This window comes from Tenrec ecaudatus, chromosome 2 (assembly GCF_050624435.1).
Source record: "Tenrec ecaudatus isolate mTenEca1 chromosome 2, mTenEca1.hap1, whole genome shotgun sequence".
In the NCBI taxonomy this organism is placed as follows: Eukaryota; Metazoa; Chordata; class Mammalia; order Afrosoricida; family Tenrecidae; genus Tenrec; species Tenrec ecaudatus.
The window spans coordinates 36,022,105-36,045,865 of NC_134531.1; the positions used below are offsets into that span (position 1 = coordinate 36,022,105).

Here is a 23,761-nt window from a genome sequence, read left to right on the forward strand (position 1 = left end):
ACACATTATTAATGTAATTTTTTTTAAACTGTGGCAAAAATAGGCATAACACATCATTCTGCAATTACACACCTTCTACATGTATAATTCCGCGCCATTGGTTATGTTTTGCAGTGCAACCATAATTGATATCCTTTTCCAAATTATTCTACCACCATCAACATAGACGCAGTGCTCCCTAAGCAGCAACTTCCAGTTTTTTTAATCGTTTATTAGGGGCTCATACAACTCTTATCACAATCCATACATAACATCAATTGTGTATAAAGCACTTTTGGACATTCATTGCCCTTATCATTCTCAAAACATCCACTCTCCACCCAAGCCTCTGGCATCAGCTCCTCATTTTTCCCATCCCTCCCGTCTTCCCCCTCCCTCACGAGCCCTTGATAATTTATAAATTATTATTTTGTCATAACTTGCACGTCCAACGTCTCCCTTCACCCACTTATCTGTTGTCCGCCCCCAGGGAGGAGGTCACATGTAGATCCTTGTCATCGGTTCCCCCTTTCCTTCCCACCCTCCCTCCACCCGCCCTGGATTCCCTGTGTTTCCAGTTGCTATCTGTACTAGTGTACATCCTCTGGTCTAGGCAGATTTGTAAGGTAGGATTGGGATCACGATAGTGGGGGTGGGGGTGGGGATGGAGGGGAGGAAGCATTTAGGAATTTGAGGAAAGTTGTATGTTTTATTGTTGCTACATTGCACCCTGACTGGCTTGTCTCCTCCCTGAGACCCTATGTAAGGGGATGTCCAGTGGCCTACAAATGGGCTTTGGGTCCCCACTCTGCACTCCTCCCCTCATTCACAATGATATGATTTTTTTGTTCTGATGATGCCTGATACCTGATCCCTTCGACACCTCGTGATCACACAGGCTGGTGTGCTTCTGCCACGTGGGCTTTGTTGTTTCTGAGCTAGATGGCCGCTTGTTTACCTTCAAGCCTTTTAGACCCCAGATGCTATAGCAACTTCCAATTTTAAGAGTAACCATTTAAAGAATATAAATGAAATTTATGATCACTGAAAGTGTAAATGGAAAAAAATAACAAAGTTAAGCAAACTAGGGTTGTATTATATATTTGGTACCTAAAGTGGGTCACTGATGCCCCTCTCCCTAATATGACAAATTACATTCACTAACGAAATGAAATGAATACTAATAATGGGCAGAAAGAAAACAGCTTTTCCAAATCTGTCAATGACTTTGTCAAAGTGACATTTATGTTCAGAAGACCAGATGCCAAAGTTGTTGGTAGCCAGAACAAAGCTTTCAAATTTATTTTGACAAGAATTTTCACATGACACCATAGAGATATATGCATAAATGGTGTATGTACATATGTATGTATATGTAATAATGTTATAAAATTATAATTTTAAACATCAAACAGGAAAAATCTGACAGCTTCATGAAAAATCTTGCTTCAGAGCAAATTCAAGAAACTATCTTGTGGACTGTTACAATTTTTAGAACAATTCTTAAATTTTTAAAGTATCTCTGTAGTTACTTCTTTACCATAAAAGTAATAATTTTCTGTTAAATTTGATGAAAACCTTCCAAGTTGTTTTAGAATCAGAAAAAATGGCTAACTTATGCAAGTGCTGTCATCAAATGGTCCGTTGCGTTAGAGCTGGTGTCTAGATCTGGGTGAAAACAGTGAAGGCATTCACACTGCCCTTTTGAATCCCTCTCACAACCAAGTTCAGCATTTTTTGTTCTTTCTGATGGCATTAATAAGATGACAAGATTGAAGTTACTCCAGGTTTGTTTCTTTGTCTTCAAAATTGTTGTTCATTTCAAATCTACCACTTAAAGACAGAAATGTGTGGTATGACAATAGAAACTGCTCCAAGCTCGAATGCTTCCAAAGCATTAGAAATGTCACCTAGGCCATCTAGCTGAAGAAGCAACAAAACCCACATGGAAGAAGCACACCAGCCTGTGTGATCATGAGGTGTCGATGGGATCAGGTATCAGGCATCAAAGACTCAGAACAAAAAAATCTAATCAATGTGAATGAGGGGGAGATCAGAGTGGAGACCCAAAGTCCATCTGTAGACAATTGGACATCTCCTTATAGAAGGGTCCCAAGGAAGAGACAAGTCAGTCAGGGCGCAGTGTAGCCCTGATGAAACATCCAACTTTCCTCTAGTTCTTGAATGCTTCCTTCCCCCCACTATCATGACCCTAATCTGGCTTACAAATCCGGCTAGATCAGAGCATGTGCACTGTTACAGATGATAAGACCTGGAAACACAGGGACTCCAGGACAGATAAACCCTTGAGGACCAATAATGAGAGTGACAATAACAGGAGGGTAAGGGAAGGTAGGGGAGAAAGAGAGAACCAATCTCAGTGATCTACATATAACCCCCTCCCAGGGCGATGGACACAGAAAAGTGGGTGAAGGGAGACAGCAGTCAATATAACACATGAAAAAAATTATAAATTATCAAGGGTTCGTGAGGGCGGGCAGGTGGGGGAGGGGAAAATGAGGTGCTGAAACCAAGAGTTCAAGTAGAAAATGTTTTTAAAACAATGATGGCAATACATGTACAAATATGCTTGACACAGAGATGTATGTATGTATGGATTGTGATAAGAGCTGTCAGAACCCCCAATAAAATGCTTTAAAAAATATGAAGACAGACATAAAAAAAAAAAAAGTGTCACCTGGAAGCAAGCTTGCAGCTGAATGTGTGCATGCGATAAAACTGTATAACTAGAGTTCTCTAATTTCCTTTCATATAGAATCCAATGCATTATAAGAGCTAAGAGCTAGCTGAGTTAGCATGAAGCTCTACGCATTTAATATTAAAGCCTAACTAATCATTGTTAAACTATCCAGAGGCACATTTTCCAGTAAAGAATACCACTGACATATCTGATATGTCAGTACCTGCTGGGAATAAGGAGTCCTGGTGGCACTGTGGGTTAGGCATTTGGATATTAACTGCAAGGTTCTTGGTTCACGCACCCACCAGCCTCTCCAAGGGAGAAGGACTCAGCTCTCTTCTGAAGCTTTCTCTTCATCAAGATTGTCAATTTGGGACACCAATGGAGGTTTTCTGTGAGGTGGTATCCACCCCAGTGCCTCGGGTCTGGCGGTGGGTTCTTTGCAAGCAGAATAATTATTCATTAATTTTTATTAATTGTTTTAAAATGCTCTACATCTCCTTCTTGCCCTACCTGGGGTAGACCATTTCCACCCTAATATTGTAGTTGAGTAAAACTCACTCTTTTCAATAAAAGACAAAAGGAGAAAAAAGAAGTTGAGGGAAATCTTTGCATTTTGTCTCAGAAAATAAGACAGTAAGCAGAGTATAAATCTATCAGTGTTCAGGATAAATGGACTAAACCTGCCAATTGAAAAACCAAAATTCTTAGATTGGATGAAAAAAACTCCAGTATAACTGGTTTGTAATACTATAATATAATAGCCTGGAAATGATGAAAGTAAAGAAATAGGAAAGAACATTAGACAAAAAGTAACTAGCTAGTGATATAAAATTAATTATATAAATGATCTTTAAATCATAATTCTACTTAGTGATAGAGATTGTCACTACTTGGTGAAAAGAAACAACTTATTATCTAGGAATATTTGGCCATCCATAACTTCTGTGCATTAAGCATAACATACTTAAAGTCTGAAGAGAGAAATTTGCCAGAATACGCAGGAGAAATGGACAAATCTGCAGTTATAAAGGGATATTAAAAACGTGTTCAGGCAATTGGAGTATGGTTTTAAACAAAGTGAACAAGTTTGTTCTATTGAGCATGCGTGGGACCCTTGCTCTTTTTCTATTCAAGCCCCTATCAACAATTAAGCAGTGTGAGTAACAGCAAACACATCTTGGCCACAAAGTGCTGTGGAAACATTGACTGCCACCGAAACATGTGGAAGATGGGATGAATTCTTTTGGATAATATTTAGGTTAACTTGTAATGTGAAAATGGGTTTGCAAGGCTGACAATGGGTGGAGGGCAGAGGAGGGCAAAGGATATGGCAAGAAAAACAGTTGCAAAAGGGAAGACTTAAATGTATGTGAGGACATAGTTGGGTGGTTCCTGGCTGCCTTTTCGCATGTAAGGGAAGTAGAAAGGTGAGACTGATTAGATTACAACCAGAAGGCATAAAGAAATGCTTTCTGGGGGCGGTGGGATTTGAATTCACCTTGCAGAGGGCTGTACTTCAATGGGCATTGATGGGGAAATAGCTAGTTCCTGGTTGGTGCAAACAGTTTGAAGTTAGCTGCTAACTGAAACGGTGATGGTTCAAACCAGCCAGCAGCTCCATGGAGGAAAGGCCTGGCCATCTGCTTTGGTAAAGATTATAGCCAGGAAAACCCATGAAGCCCAGATCATCTACTCTGTAGCACACAGAGTTTCCATGAGTTAGATTCAACTCTCTGGCGCAATAGTTTGTGTGTGTGTGTGTGTGTGTGTGTGTGTGTGTTTGGGTGGGAGGCAGGTCAGACTCTATTTCTGAAGAATTAATGCAGTAGCAGAGGGGTTGTGTACAGTATTAGGTGCCATATGCTGAGGGGATCAGTTTGTCTAGAACAGGTAGTTAGTTGATAGAGAAGAACCGACCTTTGACTCAGAACTGATGTCCGAGTAGACCTATAGCACGGCTCAGGCACTACCTTTCACAGTTGAAATGGGAGTTATATCAGGGTATGTGCTATGAGAACTGTAAAAGGGCCTTTGGGTTTGGATACTTGGACTTGACTCCTGGGAATCTCTTTGCTGTGTTATGGTGTAACATAATAGTGTACTGATTCACATAAGACTGCACAGTTCTTCGGAAACAAATATTTTTAAGTGCTTTCTGGTGTAAACGTACTTAGTTAAAATGAATGATTGAATGAATGAATGAAGCCTGTCAGCTGAAATGCCCATCAAATGTCTCAGTTTTAAAGTATGGACTAAATGGTAATGGAAAGCTTTTTATTAATATTATTAGTGGTTTATCGCCGAAATTTTTAGGAAACAGACAAAAATGGGAGTTAAGAGATTCCTGTGTTCCTTTTTCCTTTTCCTATTTCTCTTTGCAGCTTACAGCGCCAACGGTCTTTGCAAGGCTAGGACAGCGGTGGCAGGTGCAATAGTGAGTTGGCAATGTGGAAATGTCGTGAAAGTGACTTGGCTCTGACTTTCCTAGGTTACAGTAAATTAGGTTGTCTTGCACAGAGGCCTTCGCCTGTCCATCCCTTTGAATGGTTTGATGCTATGGGGGTGGAGACTTTATTTGATTGCTTTTCGGCTTCTGAAGAACACAGCTCTTCTGCTTTGTTATATTCACATATTCATTCAGATAGGTGGGATACTGGCAGCCTTCTAGATGAAATAATAGGAGAGTCAAAGATGAAAGGCAGAGGGGATCTACTGATAAGATTCTTGAACGTGAACACAGGTGGGATCTAGACAGATAAGTTCATTTCAGATGACTCTTCGTATGTGGCCTGTGTTTTAACATTGAACTGGAAAGAACTTTGGCTTTGTGGTTGGTTGCTCTCAGTCTCATACTTTTGTTTTTAACTCAGAAACTGAATTTAGTTCCCTTAGAAAATTGGTTTGAGGTAATGCTAAGCAAACTACAAGAGAATGTTTTGCATGTCAGAATGCTAATTATGTATTTGCAGTTATTTCAGAATTGCCTCATTTACTTCTCAAGCTTAGTGCTGTCAGCTAATAAGCATTGGACTGCTAACCACCAGGTGGGTGGTTCAAACCCACCTGTGGCTCCTTAGGAGAAAGATTCACAGCCTTGGAAACCCCATGCAGGATCTCTCTGAGTTGGAATCAACCTGCTGGCACTGGGTTTGGATTTGGGTTGTGTAGGTGCCCTTGAGTCCAACTCCTTTTTTCTCTTATACTTGGATTTATCACCATAAGTTACTGATGTCCATTCTTTCATCTTGTGCATTCATTCAGCCCTTTCTAATAGATGTAAGCTGGCACACATACTAAAATCTTTTTTTAAATTGGTTTTCCCTCCAAGCTCCTGTCCTACCTTCTCCTTTTTCTTTTTTTTTGCTACACGTCTTAAGAGTATCTGTATTGCTACCTTTCCTTTGTCACCACACATTTCCTCTTCAAGTCTTCCTTGTCTGTCCTTGCCACGTCTGTCTATTCTCACAGAGATTCCTTTGGGTGAAGTCTACATATCCAAACCCAGAGGCCCTTTGTCAGTTCTCATTCTGTAACCTCTGGGATATTGGACATTGTGGACATTCAAGGACTTCCACGAAATTCTTTCTTTGTCTTATCTTTGAACGCTTGGGTGGTAGCCTATCCCATCAGAGTAAATCTTTATTTATTTATTAAAAGATCATTTTATTGGGGCTCTTTCATCTCTTTTAACAACCCATACATCACTTGTATCAAGCATATTTGTACACATGTTGCCATCAGTATTTTCTAAACATTTACTTTCTTTGAGCCCTTAGTGTCAGCTCTTCCCTGCCCCCTCACCCAATTAAATATATTTTTTGTATTCCTTTATTTATTTATTTTGTATATTCATTGCCCTCAGCATTCTCAAAACATTTGCTCTCCACCTAAGCCCCTGGCATCAGCTCCTCATTTTCCCCTTTCTCCCCACTCCCCCTCCCTCACAAACCCTTGATAATTTATAAATTATTATTTTGTCATATCTTGCCCTGTCCGACGTCTCCCTTCACTCACTTTTCTGTTGTCCGTACCCCAGGGAGGAGGTCACATGTAGATCCTTGTAATCGGTTCCCCCTTTCCAACCTACCCTCTCTCTATCCTCCCAGTATCGCCACTCACACCACTGGTCCTGAAGGGATCATTCGTCCTGGATTCCCTGTGTTTCCAGTTCCTGTCTGTACCAGTGTCCATCCCCCAAGTAAATGTTTACAAGAGAAGAGAACTTCATCTTCCCTCAGCAGAGCAGCTGATGGATTTGAATTGATAACCTTGTGGTGAGCAGCCTCAACTTGTAACCCTCTGCACCACCAGCGTGCTTTTGCCTCTAGCACAGTGTTTCCAGAGAAGCTGTTTGCCAGGTGGAGTGGAACCTGTTTGGTTTGTATAATCGACAGGGTCATTTTGTGACACTGGAGCGTTTTCTTCTGATGACACGCCAGTTCTGTTTTTCCATGGGAAATGGGAGCAGACAGCGATCTCTGTGAAAAGAGAAAATGTGAGTGTTGAGATCTGAATGGAGCTGCTTCAAGATAAAGTGAAATTAGCAGCGTGGTGGTGCAGTAGCTATGTTCTCAGCTGCTAGCCAAAAGGTGTGCGGTTTGAACCTGCTGGTCTATATAGGGCGAGTACAGCAGGGTGCTTTTCTAAAGATGACAGCCTGGGAAACACAGGGAGTCGGAATTGATTCAATGGCAATACGTTTTGTTTTATTAATTTACTTATTATACCAACCTATCTAGCTAATAGGACAAAAATGCTATAGCTTTCTGTTCCAAAAATAGTCTCATAAAACTTAGAAAAATAAATCAGGTATAATTCATATTTGCAGCTGTCCCCAGGCCTTAATGCTCAGCTTGAGGCATTTCGATGAATGTGTCCACTGTGTGCAACCCCTGCCCAAACCAGGTGTAGGAGGACCTAGCTGCCCCAGATACAGGATAACGCAGAACAGTTTTCAAAGACGAGGATTTAGAATGATAGAATTAGAAGGAAAACTACCAGACTGCATATGAACTAACCTACTTAATTGTGATTTTTTTCTTTTGTTTTCTAATGTGAATTTTACTTTAGTTGCTGCTTAGGCTGCCTTTTGCACCTGGCATTAACTGCTGAAATTACAGAATTTCAAATGTTAATGTGTATTACAAACCTTCTGATGACAAGCTTGATTTTCAGGCATTCTTAATTTATTCCAATATCATACCAATAATGGGAGTAAAATTGTCCTTTTAAAAAGAATGAAAATGAACACAAGTAAATGATTACTGAAATGTATCAAACTTTTTGCTAACTCTCAAATGTTGACATGCGTTTTGTTTAGTGAATATTTGAATGTTCATTATTATTTTTTCTATTTTTTTTACATTTTATTAGGGGCTCGTACAACTCTTATCACAATCCATACATATACATACATCAATTGTATAAAGCACATCCGTACATATTTTTGCCCTAATCATTTTCAAAAATGTTCATTATTATTGATCATTATTTGAACTGCATAGTTAAAAAAACTTGGGCTGGGTCAGAGAGAAGAGATGAAAAGTCATTTTTTTAGCCACGGCATTATTGAAACATTCTCTTATCCTTGCTATCCTGTTTCCTATTACTACAGAAAATTGAAAGTTGGAGTTTTATGACTAACTAAAGGTAGATGTGACAGTGACTTTTTAGTTGGTGGCACCTGTTTTCCATGAACTTGGTCTGACTCTCTAACTGGCACGTTCTCTGGTGGAGAATCCAAGTTTGGCCCACCACTGTGCTTCTCTGTCTTCTGGTCTGAGTCTTCTCATCCCCTTGGCCTTGGCCATTGCCAACCACCTGTATCAGTCAGTCTCTTTCCTTCCTGCCTAAGGCAAGGTTAGAGAATTGAAGGTCCGGTGAAAAATCCTCTTTCGTTCTGAGGAGTTGGTATGAGAATGAGAGGGTTCATGTCAGCCCTTAACATAGGCCTGCTGGCACGCACTGCAACCCTCTGTCTGCGGTTCTATTTTGACTTGCAGCGACCTTATAGGACAGAGTAGCTCTGCTCCTTAAGGTTTGTGAGACTGTACATCTTCAGAGGAACACGTAGCCTCAGCTTTCTCCCCGGAGCAGGTGTGAATTTGAACTCCTGACCTTGTGCCCATTAACCAGCATACTTGCAGCAACAGGTCTCCTTTGGCATACCCTTATCAGTCAAAATTACTAGGTTTATTTTACTAATTTTTTCCCCAGAACCATTTTATTGGAAGTTAATATAGATATATACATTATATCTATAATATAGATATAGATATCATTCCATCATTTGATCACATCAAGCGGTATTATGTAATTGCTACCACAATCAGTTTCAAACATTTTTTTCCTTCCTGAGCTCTTTGACATTGCTGCCTTTTATGCATCCCCACCCCCAATGAACACCCCACCCACCCATATTCCAGAAGGTATTTTCATTACATTTTCAAAAAACATTAAAAAAGTTACTAGGTTTATTTTCATCATCAATGCTGATCTTTGATTAGTGACCATTTTTGGTTAAACTGAAGCTTATAAGGAAGAGCTTTTTTTAAAGAAAATTATTTTTTGAATGAAGAGCCTTTTAAAGAAGCAGTAAGAGGAAGAATAATACTTTTAACTTCAGAGGAAAATTAACATTCTTCAAAATAGAGCTATTTAATGACACCTACTAGATTCTGTCAGCAGAGGATGCTAGAGGCTCTGATCCAAAATCCAGCAGCTTTGTTTTTAATTTCCCAACTGACATGTGGTCTTCATTCCTCAAAATGGGCACTAGAGGGCAGTGGAAGCATTTTGGCAAGAATCCATTTGTTTCTGTTTTCTGTCTTGACTGCATGGGAGGGAAAAGAAAACTTGTAAATAATGTCTTCTACAAATTGGAACAAGTGAGATTTGCTGAGATTGAGATTAATCCTGGAATAATCCCTTTATGTGAAGCCCAATACCTAAAAAAATAAGACATTGTTTTCTATGCTTTGACGGTCTCAGGTACACGTAACATTGCTTTTCTTAAAGCTTTTTAGCTAAATTATAGCTTTCTGTCTAGGTTAAGGCTTACACCAATATTTTCAAGGATAGGTTCTTTATAATTTAATATTGAACTCCTAAAGATCAAATGAAAACCAACAACAAAACTCCCATGGAATTGAGTCCACTCATAGCCACCCAGCAGGACCGAGAATAACGGCCCTGTGGGTTTCCGAGGCTGCCCATCTTTATAGGAGCACAAAGCCTCCTCCTCTTCCTGGGGAGCAGCAGATGAGTTTGGACTGCGGAGCCCAATCCTGCCACCGAGGCTCCTTAAATAAAATAAAAAGACTGCTATCTATGTCTTTAAGTACTGGATCATATGGTGGTCTGTGTTCAACTTCCCGAGGACCTGCCCACTGTTTTCCGCAGGGGCTCTACCAGTTTGCATTCCCAGCAGCAGTAGCTGTGAGCTCCAATTGCTTCACATCCTTGCCAACACCTGTTATTTTTTGTGAAAGCCGTTGTAGTGGGGTGAGTTGGTATTTTTTCCCTCTGCCTCTTTAAATAGATTTAATTTGTAAAAGGTATGTACAATTTGAAAAAGCAAATAAAATGATAAGGCTTAAGTTTTTCATGCTTTCCCTTTTTAATCAGGGTCCATCTATTGTGTCCCTTATTCCAGTGTTCATTAATAGTAGCCAGGCTCTGTTTTTCTGGTCTCACAGCAGAGGAAGCAGTGGTTTATGGAGGCGTTTAGTCCTCTAGTCCAGGTGCTTTTCTGGTTCTTGGACTTCCTTCTTTGTTACTTCAGGTGCATAGAGACCAATTGTTGTATCTTGGGTGTCTGTTCCCAAGCTCTTAGGATGCCAGGCATTATGCGGTTTCCTGAACTGGAAGGTAGAACAGAACCTTTTAAAACAGTGTTATGAAAACAAAACAAAACAACAACAACAACAACAAAAAAGAAACAGTGTTATGTTGTTTGACTGGATTGACCCAGGAGGACGATTCTAATCCTTTAATTAAAACAGCACCAAACACCACTCGGCTCCTTGAGATGTTTGGTCACATGGACTGTGGTATCTACCACCCATTTTTTCCTCTGGTGTAGTAATTCTAAAATTATATATAACGCAACATTTGCCAATGCATCCTTTTCCCTATGTCCAACTAGTTGTTGTAAGTTCCATCGAGCCAGTTTTGATTCATAGAGACCTATGTACAATAGAACAACACAAATAATAATTAATAAATTATCAAGTGTTCGTGAGGGAAAGGGAGTTGGGGAGGGAGGGGAAAATGAGGAGCAGATACCAAGGGCTCTAGTAGAAAGCTTGAGAATGATAATGGCAACAAATGTACAAATGTGCTTGACATGATGGACGTATGCATTGTGATAAGAGTTGTATGAGCCCCCAATAAAATGATTAAAAAAATAAAAAAGAACAACACACTGCCTGGTAGTGTGTAATCCACATCATTGTTATGTTTAAGCCCCTGGTTGCACCACTGTGTCTGTCCATCTCACTGAGGACCTTTCTCTTTGTCACTGCTCCTCTGCTTGACCAGCACAATGTCCGTCTCCAACTTCGTTTGCAGCTTAGTGATATCATTAACATTAGTCAAGTTTTGAAATTTTTATCCATAGTTTCCCTCACCATAAACAGAAATTCATGACTACTTAGAGAATGATTTCCCCATAAACAGAAATTCATGACTACTTAGAGAATGATTTCTCCTTTTCCCTCTTCTCCCCATCCCTGGTAACCATGCATAATTACTGGTCTCATGGTCATTAATATGTTTCTCTTAAAGTTCTTCCTAATTATAGACACTCTTCATTTTTCCTTTCTTTATTTTCTGACACTCCTAATTTTTTAATAAAGTCCTGTGATGAACAAAATTATTTCATTTTTATTAGGTTCTAATTATTTTGTGTTTTGTTGCTTGTGCGTTTGGTATTATATCTCATAGCCATTAACAATCATCTTGTAGACATACTGTATTTTTGCTTTAAGAGTGCTGTGGTGATGAGATTTTGCATTTAGGTCCTTGATAATGTGAGGAATGAATCCTACTTAATTATTCTGTATTTGGAAGTTCATTTTCTCAGTATCATTTATTGAGATTCCTCTTTTTCCATTTAATGGGCTTGTACCCTTGTCAAAAAAATTAGTTGATAATGGTTTATTTCTGGACTTTCAATTTTATTTAATTGGTTTTTGTATCTTTCATTATACCAGTATCAGTCTGTTTTGATGACTGTAGTTTTATATTATTATTTGAAGTCAGGAAGTGTCTTTTTTTTCCTTTCATTTTTCAAGATTGTTTTGTCTATTTTTTTCGTCTATTTGACATACCACCTTTTCCCAGATGAATTTGAATATTCTCTTTTTCACCTGTGCATTTGAGAATTGGCCTTTTCACTTTTGAGTAGTGTTTTACTTTCATTCATCAAACATAATGTACTTTCTGTGTGAATGGTACTATTGGTATAGATCATACCTTTACTCTTCGAAATTAGGGTAGAATGGGGAAGTTGGATTAGTTTACATTGACAATACAAAGCAAAATATCACTTCTATGAAAAGATAGAGAACCACTTTTTATCCAACTGTAATAGTCTCTTCAGTTACATTTGTCTTAACATACAGGCACTTAGTTATAAAGTATGGGGGCAAAGGTGGTTTAGTGATAGACTTCTTGCAGGATTGGCTTTCAGGCAGAGTATCTCATGTGCTGGCCGGGTTTCATGTTTCGTTGGAACTCGCAGACTGTGACTGGGAAGAGGACCTGGTGATCCGCCTCTGATAATCACCCAGTGGAAATCCTGGGCTCACAATGGTCCAGTCTGCAAACTAGCATGGAGCTCGTGTAGGATTGGGTTCATCCCATTGTGCATGGGGTTGCCGTGAGTCACAGGTGATTGGATGACAGCTAACAACAACAAAAACAATCAGTATTAAAGGCTTGTAACGGCCAGTTAATAGAGTATACAAATCAACCAGTTAACCAAACAAAAAACTCCAAACCCATTGCCATTGAGTGGTACTGACTCATAGTGGCCACTATACTGACTCATAATGGCCCTATAAGCCCCGTACGGTTTCTCAGCCAGTAGTCTTTAGGGAAGCACCTTTCTTCTGTGGAGCAGCTGGTGGACTTAAACTGTCAGACTTGCTTAGCAGTCAAGCATTGTGACCATATATGTGGAGCCCTCATTTCTGTGTTTGTTTGGGTATGGCTGTCAAATTGGTTCCAACTCATAGAGACCCTATGTAAACAGAATGAAACAGTGCCCAGGTTCTGTGACATCACCACAATTGCCATATATGAGCTCAATATTGTAGTCATGGCATCAGTCGTATCATTGAGAGTCTTCTTCTTTACTGCCCTCCCACTTCACCAAGCATGGTGTCTTTTCCTAGGTATTGGTCCCTCTTGATAACATGTTAAAAGTATATGAAACCAAGTCTTAAAATCTTCGCTTCTATGGAGCTTTTGGCTGTCTGTCTTCAGAGACAGACTTTTTCTTTCTGGCAGTCCGTGGTATATTCAGTTTTCTTTTTCAACACCATAATTCAATTCTTTTCAGTCTTCCTTATTCATGTCCAAAAGGATTTCAATTTCATAGATTTGAGAGTCTATGAGAAAATTAATGCCATGCATATTCTTGTTGTTGTAAAATAATTAATAATATTTAATAATAATTCTGCCCCCCCCCCCTTCCTCCAAAATTTATTTGGAACTAATAGACAACAACTTGATCAACGGATAGAAAATTGACAATTTCAAGGACCACAGTCAATTCTTATGGAAGCAGCAGTCAAGAATTCAAATGACGTATTGGGTTAATCTGATGTACAAGAACTCTTGTTAATGTGTTCAGGAGCAAAGATATCATTTTGAGGACTAAAGTATACCTGATCCAACCCATGATATTTTCAACTAACTTATTTGCAGTTAAAGCTGGACAGTGAATAAGGAAGATTGAAGAACTGATATATTTAAATTATGGTGTTGAAGAATATTGAAAGTACATTGGATTACCAGAACTAGCAATTCTTCCCTGAAATAAGTGTACCCAGATTGCTCCTTAAAATTGAGGGCACTGAGAGGATTTATCTCATATACTTTGGGCATGTTATCAGGAAAGGTTAGTCCTTGGAAAAGGACATCTTATTTGGTAAAGTAGAGGGATAACACAAAAGAGGCAGAGTCTCAAGATGAACTGACACAGTGACTGCCACATTGGGCTCAAATGGAGCAGCTACTGGGAGGATGGAGCCAGAGCAGGCAGGGTTCATTCTGTTGTAGACAGGGGCACCACTGAGTTGGAACTGATGGAGAGGCACCTAACAGCAAAAAACCCCACCACCCACTGCTATAATTAGGAATTTATAATTCAAGAGTGCTTTTAAAGACTATTTAAAAGTCATGAATAGGTATTAACATTGATATAATTTGTCTTTGTGAAATTAGGTATTTTCCCATTATCATGATTACGAAGTTTAAATTTGAATATATTTTGTATATTTCTCAGCACCAAGATGACAAATAGCTTATAAACCCAAACTAAACTCACTGCCATGGAGCTGATTCACACTCATAGTGACCCTGTAGGACAGAGTAGAACTGCCCTGTGGGTTTCCTGAGCTTCAACCTTTATGGGAGTTGAGCCTTATCTTTCCTGAAACTGCTGACTGGGGCTAGCAGGCCAACATGCCACACAGTACATCCCCAGGGCTCCTGAAGAGCATACCAATGCGAAGTGGCAATCTCAGAGCTGACTTCGATTCGACAGACCTTGATCCTTGTTTGGAAAGACATTTTGTTCATAATATCTGTGCTGAGTAGTAGAAGTGAAGCTAATTGCAAATTTGAAATGAGAGCCAAGACCACCAAGTGGAATCATAGAGCCTACCAGGCAGCTGTTGGGCGGTAATTCTGCCATTTCACTGCTCCTCTGGCTTGGAAGCAGGAAGTTGCCATTCACTTTGCATCTCATGGTGTAAATGAAGACTAAACAGTCATTTCAGATTAAATGAAGAAATTATGGCACAGTTTAGGTTTTTTTTATCATAACATAGGATTCTCCTACAAACCAGCAATTCACTGTGATGCTACAGACTTTATTTGTAATCCTCTTCTGTTTGATTTTGATAAAAACAAACACTCAAATCTAGAACCAAATAGTAGTACTGATTTAAAAAACTTAACACGTCATTGAGTGGATGCCAATTCATAGCAACACTATAGGACGGGACAGGATACAGGTGCCCTGTGGGCTGTGGATTTCCAAGACTGTAACACTGTATTGGAGTGGAAAGCCCATCTTTCTCCCACGTGATATTGATGGTTAGTGGATACTTCCATTGTTCAGCAATTTTCTAAATACTTCAGATACATTAAAGTCATTTAGTCTTCCCAGTGTTCCTATGATGTGAAGGCACTCTCAGCTTTTTTGACAGATAAGAAAACTGGCACTCAGAAATACTAAATAACTTTTCCCAGGCCATCATCCATTTATAAAGGGTGAGTGTGGTTTCAGATCATGTTTGGCTGGTACGTTCCACTAGCCTACTGGTTGTGGTGCTCCAGGTCCTCAGCAACTTGTCTGGCCTGCTGTTCATGTTTATGTCTTGGCTCTTACCAAACCTCCCCTCATGCCCCATTCATACTAACAGTAAAACTGTTGGATGTACTCCGACATGCTTTTCTTTCCAATCAATCCTTTAGCTCGGTGCCTGTTTGTGTGGTAGGCTCTGTAAGCAGTGACCTCCGAGGGGGAGGGGCGGATCAGAGAGCGCTTCCTCACGAGCTTTCTCTCTTTCATTGGCCTTCAGAAGCAGAGCTGGATACCTCCCTCTTTTGCAATCTCTGATATTGCTTACATTTTTATCCTATTTTACATTTTTTATAATAGCTTTTTGAGACTATCCGTAAACTTCATTCTTTTAAAGTATACAAATTAGTGGTGTTTTATTCTCTCCCGAGTTGTGCTGTGAACTTCACCTGAAGTGAAGTTATGCCTCTCCATCACCCTGGCTTCCCACCCCCAGCTCACTTCCTGCCTGCATGGATTTGCCTGTTCGGTGCCATTTCATGTTAATGGAATCACTTAATATGAAAACATAACATTTTAAAAGTTCATTTATCTTGTAGGGCTTATGGTATGTCATTTTTATTTCTGCATCATATTCCATGCCTCACAGGACAAGTCTTGGAATTTGCAGGTTTGCCAACATGTCTTTTTGTGTTCATCCCGCCTTGTTACTTCTCTCCTATGAATGCTTTCAGTATGTTGCTTAATAACAAAACCCAAACCAAATCAAATGTAACTGCTGTTGAGTCAATGCTGACTCGTACCCTAGGACAGGGCAGAACTTCCCCTGTGAGTTTCTGATCCCAACTCTAATGGGAGTAGAAAGCCCCGTCTTTCTCCTACAGAACAACTGGGGGTTTCTCACTGCTGACCTTGCAGCTAGCAGCCCACTGCATACCTACTACACCACCAACAAAGGACAGTTTAATGGGTTTCATAATCTTCTTTTTTTAAACAAAGTATGAAGTTTGGAGCTGGTGGTGATTATCCTGCATGTACAGCCCGGCATTTCTTGGGGTAATATAAAGTTGACCTTTGAATTGTGCAAGTAAATGGTGCATGTTCAGAATTACGGGAAGTTGTAGTTGCCCATAATACCGTCAAAAGGCTAAGTAGTTAAGTTTTCCGAATATATAGAGAGCAGTTTAACACTTTTTTTTATAGTCGTAGAAACGAGGGGATAAGCGGCTGGATATATAAATGACACAATTTTGAAACATATTATGTATGCTCTGGGCTTCCTGATTCCTAATTTGGTATTATTTTTCCTCAAACTGACAGATCGAAACTGCACATCAGAGTTACAAGAGAAGTTTTAAAAATGAAGATGTAGTGTTTTTGGAGTTGAGTTAGTAGCACCTTTTCTTTTGCTCTCAAGCTTGCCAGGTGGCTCTGATGCATAAGCAACCACCGAGAACACGGGCCCAAGTAGGAACACTGGTGCTACCCAGGGAGCCCAGGTACACACTGATAAGTAACAAATGCAAGACGGGACTATTGCAAATGCTATGAATGTTGCTCGGCTCTTGAGGAATTAGTTTTTTGTTTGTTTTTCAACAGTTTTACTGGCAAGTAGTCTTCTTTAGAACATTCCCCCTCCCATGGTTAAATCACCTCCATGATGAGTTATGCCAGTGGTTCTCAACCTTCCTAATGCTGTGACCATTTAAGACAGTTCCTTATGTGTGGTGACCTCAAACCATAAAATTATTTTTGTTGCTCAGGCGACCCCTGTGAAAGGGTCATTCGGCCCCTAAACGGGTTGCGACCCCGAGGTTGAGAACCACTGAGCTGTGCATTCACAGTCCATTCTAGTATCCCCCCACCCATCCCATCTTCACCATCCACTCCCGAGACCCCTCCCCTCTCCATCATCCACCCCCACCCTGCACTCCCCATAACCCTTTGTATCAGTTATTCTCAGTATGCGTCTACTCCTCCTGTGCTTCACTGCTGGGAGATCCAACAGGAAACAATGAAAACCAAAATCTCACAAGGTGGTAAGGCTAGGAGCATAATAGTATACAGACGCCTACAAAAATAAGGCAGGAGAATGGCCAGACTCCCAACAACATTCAGAAAGTTAGGGAAGACATTTCTGTCATGGAACCCGTAAGAGATACTTGCACCCAGAACATGTTCGGGTCCAGGAATTAGTATCTTAAGGCCATGAAATTATTAGCTTTTTAATCATAAATGAATCTTTTAAAGCTTTTTTTTTTAAAGATGAGTTTGGAGTTTGTTTATATTTTTAAATGATTTTATTGGGGGATCTTACAGTTCTTATAACATTCCATACATCAATTGTTTCAAGCATGTTTACGTATTTTACCATCCTCATTTTCTAAACATTTACTTTCTGTTTGATCCCTTGGTGTCAGCTCCTCTGTCCCCATCCCCTTACCTTATGATCCCTTGATAACTTATACATTTTTTTTCCAGGTTTGACTTCTTTTTTTTTTTTTTAACATTTTATTAGGGACTCATACAACTCTTATCACAATCCATCCATACATCAATTGTATAAAGCACATCTGTACATTCTTTGTCCTAATCATTTTCAAAGCATTTGCTCTCCACTTAAGCCCTTTGCATCAAGTCCTCTTTTTTCCCCTCCCTCCCCACTCCCCCCGATAACTTATAAATTATGATTGTTTTCATGTCTTACACTGACTGCTGTCTCTCTTTACCAACATTTCTGTTGTTCATCCCCCTCTGGGGTGGGGGTGTTATGCTTCAATCATTGTGAACGGTGACCCTTCCTTCTCTCCTCCTCTCACTTCGTTTTTTTTTTGGACTTAACTTGGAACAGTAGCTTTGTTAAATGAAGTAGAAAGCTTTTAAAAATAGAAATGCATGATTGCTGTGAAAAGTTAAGGATTACAACTAAAGGCAATGGTGGGCCAATGAAAGTTTTCACTAAAACTTACCCAGGAAGAGCAGTGTCTTGGCATGTAGCAATCTTGTTGTTAGATGCTGTTGAGTTGATTCTGACTCATGGCGACCCTATGTCCCTAGGAAACACTGCCCCACAAATGTTCTTCTGTTTGGGCCCATTGTTTCAATCCACTTACCGTATCTTATCTAGCACCTTCTTGCTTTTTGCTGCCCCTCTACATTACCAAGCAGGATGGCCTTCCTAGGGACTGGTCTCTCTTGACAACATGGCCAAAGTACGGGAGACAAAGAATTATTTTGGCTGTAGAGCATGTCACAGATGACTTAGTCTAACTTTTATCTGTGAAAAAGGCTGGAGTTTTGCATACGTAGATGCCTTACTCAAAGTTTTACATGGTGTTAATTACAGAATCCTGATTAGAGTCCAGGTCTACTGATTTACAGAACAAATAAGATGAGCTGATAAAGTCTTAAAAGTACTTCAGGGAATGCTGTGGCATACATTCCTGGTAGCATTTGTAAGTTAATGTTTTATTTGCTATAAGTTCTGTTGGGTTATTGTCATTATTACACGATAAAATTACCATCTTGCTGTTTATTGACAAGGCAGTTCTTTTCAAAAGAATATAATTCCTACTAAAATGTATGAGTGAGCTCTCACTTTTTAAATTACCATAAATACTCTAGTATAAGCCTACCAGAATATCAGCCAAGGTACCTACTTTTACCACAAAAACTGCATTAAAAATGTGCTGGGAAAAAAATTGGCTGATATACACGAGTATGTACGGCAATCATTTTATTGGGGGGGGGGCTCTTACAAGTCTTATAACAATCCATCGTTTAATTGTATTAAGCACACTTGTACATATGTTGCTACCAACATTTCCAAAATATTTTCTTTCTACTTGAGCCCTTAAACTATCACTTTTGAGTGTTTCAGACCTCACACAAATATAACAAGTTGTTTAACATACCCTTAAGTCATGGTACTGGAAAAAATGCTCCAAGATTGCAGCTTGCAGGAGGGCACAGCAGTTTGAAGGTAATTTAGAGGTAGCTTGGGAAAATTAGTAATCGAAGGATTGGAACCAGCTGTGAGAACTAGATAGGAAATTGTTTTTCCTTCCTGCAATATTTTAGTCATGAAACATTATATTTTGGAGGATGATTTTAAACATTTGCTGGATGATTTGTTTTGAAGCTTAACTAAAATTTATTAGACCATTTAGAAATAAATTTTCAGAGTTAATGTGACGCATCGTTGTAATATTTTGCACCTAACATCTGCCAGCTTTTGTGTACAAAAACAACCATAGTGTGTGTGTGTGTGTGTGTGTGTGTGTGTGTGTGTGTGTAACCTTGAGCTTGGAGTGAGTACAGTGACTTCATCAAAATTTTTAGCTGCATCACTTTAAAAAGTGGTGAAGATTTAATGTTCATTTTACCTTTTTGAGACCATAGCTAAAATCTGATTTGTATGTGTGATGATTTCATAGATATTCAAAATGTTTTATCTAGTAGCTAATACATCTCATACAATCGCTTTGAAAATTAAATGAATTGACGAGCCAGGCAGGGTTCAGTATATTCCTCCCACCCACTATCATGACTCTAGTTTTGCCTTACAAATCCAGCTAGACCAGAGCATGTACATTGGCACAGATAAGAACTGGAAACACAGGGAATCCCGGACAGATAAACCCCTCAGGACCAGTAATGAGAGTGGTGATACCCAGGAGGGTAAGGAGAAGGTAGGGGAAGAAAGAGAGAGCCAATCACAATGATCTACCTATAGCTACCTCCCAGGGGAACGGACAACAGAAAAGTGGGTGAAGGGAGATATCAGTCAGTGTAAGACATGGAAAAAAAAATTATCAAGGGTTCATGAGGGAAGGAGAGTAAGGGAAGGAGGACAAAAAATGAGCTGATACCAAGGGCTCAAGTTGAAAGAAAATGTTTTGAAAATGATGATGCCTGGAAGAAATACACCAGCCTGTGTGATCACGACGTGTCGAAGGGATCAGGTATCAGGCATTAAAGAACAAAAAATCATATTATTTTGAATGAGGGGGTTGGGGACCCAAAACCCACCTGTAGACCCCTTATAGAAGGGTTACAGGGAGGAGACAAGCCAGTGAGGGTACAGTAGTAATGATGAGGGATACAGCTTTCCTCTAGTTTGTGAATGCTTCCTCCCCCCCCCCCACTATCATGATTCCAGTTCTGCATTACAAATCAGGCTAGACCAGTGGATGTACACTGGTACAGATAGGAACTGGAAACACAGGGAATCCAGGAAAGATGATCCCTTCAGGACCAGTGGTAAGAGTAGTGATAACAGAGGGTAGACGGAAGGTAGGGCAGAAAGGGGGAACCAATTACAAGAATCTACATATAACCTCCTTCCTGGGGGACGGACAACAGAAAGAAGTGTGAAGGGAGATGTCAGACAGTGTAAGATATGACAAAATAATAATAATTTATAAATTATCAAGGGTTTATGAGGGAGGGGGAAGTGGGGAGGGAGGGGAAAAATGAGCTGATACCAAGGGCTCAAGTAGAAAGTAAATGTTTTGAGAATGAAGAGGGCAACAAATGTACAAATGTGCTTGACACACAATGGATGTATGTATGGATTGTGCTAAGAGATGTACAAGCTCTCAAAATGATTTCAACAAACAAAAGTGAAAATGATGATGGCAACAAGTGTACAAATGTGCATGATGCCGATGGATTTATGTATGGGTTGTGGTAAGACCTGTACAAGCCCCCAATAAAATGATAAAAACAAACTCTGAATTCAATGAAAAAAAGAAAATTAAATAAATTAGATGAGCTGTGTTCAGCAGAGTGCCGGATGTGTACCATGCATTATCTCATCTATTTTGTTTCCAGATGGTCAGATTTATCAGTTTTGTGAAATGTGTATTGTGTGCTTTGCTTAAACAAAGGCCATAAAAATTATATGTTTCCTTCAAATGCTGATAGGCCAGTTTGTTTTTTTTATATTTAAATCTTTGTTGTGTCTAGGGTATATTTTGTTGGAAGTATAGTAAAGTATCCCCTCCCTCCCCCTTCCTGGAGACATACAAACAATTCTCCAAATGGCTAGCTAGTTGTTTTCCTACCATTTACTAGATGACCTAATCTTGTCCCTACTAATGTAATCCTCTGAACCTAAAATATGAAATAACACACTGAATTCTCATATATTTGCATACATTCCTTCTCTTTGTATTCCGTTTCATCACTTTATTTAATCCTGAGCTAGTGCCAAACCTGTTTTGTTTCGTACAGTTTTGTCCTATAATATGTGAGAAAGATCATTGCTCTTTTTTGTCTGTTAGTTGTTTCAAAGTTCTTCTTCTTTGAAACATATCTGAGATTATTATTGTTTGCCAATTATTGCTATGCTGCTTTATTATCTTTTCAAACTGTTGCTTATGTATAGGAGTGCTGTTGATTTTGACTTAGTAATTTATATATAGTTAGCTAGCTGAATTTCTATTTATGAATTTTTAGTAGTTTTTAAAATATTTGTCTTGAGTTTTCCAGACATATAATCTACAAATAATCTACAAATACCGGTACCTTTGCTTTCTGCTTTTCACTATTTATACTCTCACTCTATTTTCATTTACATAATTGCATATCATTTCCACACAATGCTAAGTGGCATGGTGATGGAGGGCATCCTTATCTTTGTCTTGGCTTTAATTGTAATTTTTGGAGACTTGTAAGTGATTTCATTTGGCTTTTGATATGATAAATGAATATTTGTAATAATTTGGTCATGTTCATCTATTCCTGTTTTCCTTATATTTTGGTATTAGTGTTATATAATTATGTTTTTCTTAAAAGACTTTTTAGGATGATCATAAGGTTATCCTTCCTAGTTTTAGATTTTCTAAATAGAAACCTTACATACCTGGAATCATCTCCACTTGGATATGGTACTGTTTTGTTTTTTTTTTCATTAGTATGCTGCTCAATTGTGTGTGCTATTCTTTTCTTAGAGTTTTACCTTGTTACTCTTGAGTAAAAGTAGCCTCTGGTCTTATTTATTTATTTTTAAAAATCATTTTATTAGGGGCTCATACAACTCTTATATAACAATCCATACATACATCAATTGTGTAAAGCACATTTGTACATTCATTGCCCTCATCATTCTCAAAACATTTGCTCGCCACTTAAGCCCCTGGCATCAGCTCCTCATTTTTCTCCCTCCCTCTCCGCCCCCTCCATGTACGCTTGATAATTTATAAATTATTTTGTCATATCTTACACTGTCTGACGTCTCCCTTCACCCACTTTTCTGTTGTCCATTCCCTAGGGAGGAGGTTATATGTAGATCCTTGTAATTGGTTTCCCCTTTCCACCCCACCCCTCCCTCCACTGGTCTTGTTTTTTTATTGCTGACTTTGACAGATATTTTATATCATAATTAGTCTAGATTTATGGAAAACGTTTAGGCCCCTTTCTACTCTCTCTGTGATCTGGAGATTTGTGCTGCATAAGCTTCAGCTAGCCTAGAAAGGTTAGGTGCAGTTCTCCTGGGAAATTTTGAATCTGATAATCTGATGAGGAGTTGGTCTATTACCATTCCTCCTGGTTATTATTCCTTGTAGATTTTCTCTCTCCTTGGTAATTTCCTGGGACATTCCTGAGACTAGAGTAGAAAAGGCCAGACAATTTCTGCCTGACTGACTTTCTTGGGACACTGAGTCACCTGTAGCTCCTGTAGATGTAGCAGCCATAATCTCCAATTGAGGACCCAGTTAACATATGAATAGACACCTGTAAGGGAACCCTGTCCCAGTCACTATGTGTCCACTGCCTGAGCAATCCTGAGCAAGAACCCAATCTGAAAAGTGTGACAAGGAAAAGATGGATATTGAGCTACGTGAGATCAGAGGAACAAGGCTGGGCTGCCCACAAGCACACAGCGAGAGAGAGTATACATGGCAACCCACCCAAAGGTACGGGAAATGTGCGGATGCTGCCATGGGAAGACAGTTGTCCTAGCCCCTGATTGCTGCTTTCCCAGCACACTTATTAATTGTGTCCCAAGTCACTGTTCTGTAGAGCCTCTACGAGTGGGCATCAACTCAATGGCAGTAAGTTTGGGTTTAATTCACTGACAAAGGTGGTATAATTTGACCCATCAGCTATTTAAACATCCAGCATCTGGCTGGCCTGAGTGAGTATCAGCAGAGAAAGCGCATGAGTCCAGCTCACCAGAGAATGTGTCCCCTCTCCTGCAAATGATAAGAATTTAGATTCCAATCAAGTGAGTCAAAATCAAGCTGGCATTTTAGAAGTATGACTTCATGGTGCCACAGAAGATGTTCTAGACTAAAGCACAGATCCCCAAACTTATTTGACCTATGGACTCCTTCTCAGGAGGGAAAAAAAATTTTACTCACTGCTCCTCCCCCAACATTTAAAAACTTTTGTACTAAAGCTCATAGACCAAAGAACTTGTTGCCATCAAGTTGAACTGACTCATAATGACCTTACAGGCCAGGTTAGAAGTGCCCTGTGAGTTTCTGAGACTGTAACTCTTTATGGGATTAGAAAACCCTGTGTTTCTCCTG

The 23,761-nt window shown here is 39.5% G+C and overlaps 1 protein-coding gene across 1 annotated transcript in view; it reads left to right on the forward strand.

Moving 5' to 3' along the window:
• Positions 1-23,761, forward strand: part of WDR70 (WD repeat domain 70) — a 279,175-nt gene that overhangs the window by 26,938 nt on the left and 228,476 nt on the right. The gene's annotated exons all lie outside the window — the stretch shown is intronic.